Source organism: Rhinoderma darwinii, chromosome 1, assembly GCF_050947455.1.
Source record: "Rhinoderma darwinii isolate aRhiDar2 chromosome 1, aRhiDar2.hap1, whole genome shotgun sequence".
Classification (NCBI taxonomy): Eukaryota; Metazoa; Chordata; class Amphibia; order Anura; family Rhinodermatidae; genus Rhinoderma; species Rhinoderma darwinii.
This window is the reverse complement of record NC_134687.1, coordinates 150,507,266-150,511,515: the sequence shown is the minus strand read 5'-3', so window position 1 is coordinate 150,511,515 and position 4,250 is coordinate 150,507,266.

Sequence of the window (4,250 nt, the reverse complement as noted above, 5' to 3'; positions counted from 1 at the left end):
CGCGAGAACAGCAGTGACAGCGCATGCGTGTTACGGGCTGTGAAGCAGAACAAGCTGATATACACCACGTCACTTGTGACGTGTCGTATACCCGGCAAAGAATTCAAGATCAACAAAGCGACCAGAGCCAGTGCAGAGAGTGACGTCACCCGTCAAGTTCCCCGCGGCAGGATCTGGAAACGGGGCCACTTTGAAAAATGTAAGTATATTACAAATGTATTTACATTTATAAATTGCAAGCATTAACACAAAGTAATTTTATCTCGGACAACCCCTTTAAGTGACTCACCGGTGACGTCTCAGATTCTAGTTCTTTTCTTCTCCCTCTGGTCCAGACCTCTATGATGGATTTCTCCCGGCCATGACCCATTTCCGCAGTTTTCCGCTCAGATGTCTTTAGCTTCTCACTTTTAAAACATTTCTGCACCTATAAACAAAGTTAAAATTCTCAACACCTCTAAATATAATAAAGCACCATAAACTGCACCTCTAACTATAGTAGCGCCATACACTGTGTCTCTGATTATACTAGTACCATACACTGTCACACTGTCTCACACACACACACACACACACACACACACACACACCCCCATGCCCCCAGTAGATAGTGCCCCCATAGAGCCCTGTAGTGACCCCATAGAGCCTCTGTAGATAGTGCCCACATATGGACTCCAGAGCTGCAAGGGAATAGTGCTAACCACTGAGCCACCGTGCTGCCTTACATATAGCTTCCCCTATAGACAGTGCTCCACGTATAGCCCACCTCTGTAGATAGTCTCACATATAGCTCCCCCCTCCCACATATAGCCCACCCCTGTAGACAGTGCCCCACAGGTAACCCACCCCTGTATATAGTGTCCCACACATAGCCCACCCCTATAGATAGTGCCCTAAAAAATAGCTCCCCTATAGTGCTCTAGATATAGCCCACCCCTGTAGTGTCTCACATATAGCTCCCCCTGTATATAGTGCCCCATATATAGACCCCCCTGTAGATAGTGCCCCACATACAGACTACCCCGGTATATAGTGATAGAGCCCCCACATGTAGACGACCCCTCCTGTAGATAGAGCCCCCACTTTAGATAATGCCACTCAGTTTTATTAGAAAATAAACTTTACATACACACATGATCCCGTTCCCGCGCAGTCCGATGGAAATGCAGACCTGCTCTCTTCTCAGCAGGCCTGCTGGAGCTCAACGACGCGTCCGTCAATGACACTGATTGGCGGGGCAGAATAACTTGCCCAGTCAATCAGCGCCTTTCAAGCACAGAAGCGGCGCAATGACATCCTCGCGCTGCTAGCTTTGTTGAAAGGCGCTGATTAGCCTCATAAATCTCATTTTTTATGTCACCCCACAATTTCTCTAAGGGATTGAGTTCAGGGGATTGGGCTGGCCACTCCATTACCTCAATCCTGTTTGTCTGTAACCAAGATGTTGTTCGCTTACTGGTGTGTTTTGGTCATTGTCGTGTTAAAATACCAATTTCAAGGGAATTTCTTCTTTGACATAGGGAAACATGATCTCCCCAAGTATTTTGATATATTCCAACTGATCAATGATCCCTAGTATGCGATAAATAGGCCCAACACCATAGTATGAGCAACAGCCACATATCATGATTTTTGCACCACCATGCTTTACCTTCTTCACAGTGTACTGTGGCTTGACTTCAGTGCTCGGTGTCGTCTGACTTACCGCCACTAGATCCAAAAGGAACAATTTTACTTTCATAAGTCCACAAAATGTTGCGCCATTTCTCTTTGGGACAGCCAATGTGTTCCTCGGCAAATTTTAACCTATTCAGGATTAACAGGACTTTGCAAGGAGTTCTTGCTGGTTTCAATGAATCGCCTCACTGGTAACTTCCGATCTTCTTTGATCTTTCTGGAGGTGATCATTGGCTGAGCCTTTGCCATTTTGGCTATTCTTTGATCCACTCAAAAAGTAGTTCCCAGCTTCCTTCCGCATCTTTCAGGTTTTGGTTGCCAAGCCATTTTTGATCAAGGCATTTGAGATCATTTTAGCGGAGCCGCCTATAATTTGCTGCACTTCTCTATATGTTTTTCCCTCTCCAATCAACTTTTTAATCAAAGTATGTTTTTCATCAGAACAATGTCTGGACTGACCCATTTTCCCCAGTATTTCAGAAGGAAATGCACTATAACCAACATGTGCAACATTTGCCACCCTCCTACCTTAAATAACGGCCAAAATGGATACCTGTTATTCCACAGAATGAAGGACTTTGCCAATTTAACTCCTCACTGCTATTGTTTTGAACAAGTACCTTTCAATTAATGATTCAGTTTCTCAGAATAAGCGGCATGCATGCCCTAACTGGTGGCTCTGTTTTTTTCTCTACTACACGTACAAGTAAATTATTTGCTGCGTAGAAATATCACCTACCAAATACACAGATTGATCAGGTTAATGATGTTGGACTGCTAGTTTTTTTTTTCTTTTTTTAATACTACTGTACATATAACCTCGAGTCCTTAACATCGCACGTGACTTAGGCATTATGACTGTTACTATACCCTGTAGCCTATGACAAAAGCTCCTTCCTATTTGCATGGTCCCTCCTTTGACACAATTTACCTGTCCTCAATATAATATATTGACTTGTACTGTCTCTGCTGTCAACGGACTTGTTTAGGCCCCATGCACACGTACGTAAAAACGCCCATAATTACGGGCCCATAGACTTCTATTGGCCACGGGTACCTCCCCGTATGCTTACAGGAAGGTGCCCGTGCCGTTGGAAAATATAGACCATGTCCTATTTCAGGCCGTAATAACGGCACAGTCAGGCCCATAGAAGTCTATGGGGCTCCCGTAATTACGGGTGGCTAAGTGTGTGCACCCGTAGTTACGGGAGCGTTGCTAGGAGACGTCAGGGGATAGCCACTGTCCAGGGTGCTGAAAGTTAACTGATCAGAAGTAACTCTCAGCACCCGGGACAATGACTACCGCTGGAGTTAATAGTATTAAAAGTTAACTTACCCAGAAATCTGATTCTTCTTCCTCCAGTCCAGCCTCCCGGGATGATGTTTCATCCCATGTGACCACTGCAGCCAATCACAGGCCAATCAATGGCTACAGCAGTCACATGGACTGCCGCGTCATCCAGGGAGGTCGGACTGGATGTCAAGAGAGAGAGACGTGTCGCCAAGACAACAGCCGGGTAAGTATGAATTTCTTTTACTGCGGAAAGGGCTGCCCCTTCTCTTTATCCTGCACTGATAGAGAGAAGGGGCTGCTGATTAGTGCAGTGAAATTTTGCAGCGAAAACGTGCCCGTAAATACGGGTGGAATACTGGTGACACCGGACGCGTATTTACGGGCACGGGTCCGTAAAAACTGGTGCAATACGCGTCGAATACGTGTGACCAAGGACCCGTATTTACGCCAGTATTTACGGGAGGACAAAAATACGTTCGTGTGCATGAGGCCTTATTGGTTGTTGTAAAAATCATAAATAAGCTGAACTTTTTCTGTTTAGTGTTCCTTAATGGGTTAATGTTATGGTTGAACAGTGTATATGCTCTGGGTAGTGCAGAATTGGGAAAAGTTCTGCTTAGGTCCCAATCACCTGTTAAAACATGCTAGTAATGGTGAGAAGTCACTATTTACCTTGGTGGTTGAACAGGTTAAGCGTTTTATTGGTGTAAGTTGGCAGTGTATCGCTGTACATAAGTTTGTTCTTTTGCTACTGACCTGGTCTGTGTTTCTATATAATATGGGAGGGGGGAAATCAAGCTGTCCACTTCTATATATTTTGTACTCAGTCCCGCTGTAGTCCGGCCTCCTGGCCGTTTCTGATCAGACTTATGCTCTCTATTCTTCTGTGCTATGCTCCCAATCCCATGATGCCTCAAAACAAAAAAATCACATACGGAGGTGGAGCCAGTACCAATCCTGCCTGCTGGGGAGGACAGTGTGATTATCATTTCCTCAATAAAATACAAGATTATCAGAGCCTGGAAGCATAATCTGTAATCCTCATAACTGTGCGACAGGAATCTGTCTAACCATCAACAGCAAATGTGATCAGAGTTTCTGCGCCCAATTCCCCTTCCTCTCCCTGGGTAGATCTGATTAAAAAAATAAATATTAAAAAGTTAACAAAAGCAAAACAACAATTTGTTCGTTTTCAGCCCTACAATTCTTGAAGACTGATGTGTGACAGTTGTGGATAAGCGTCTCTTCTGCTATGTACCATAGAAAATACCACATCTGG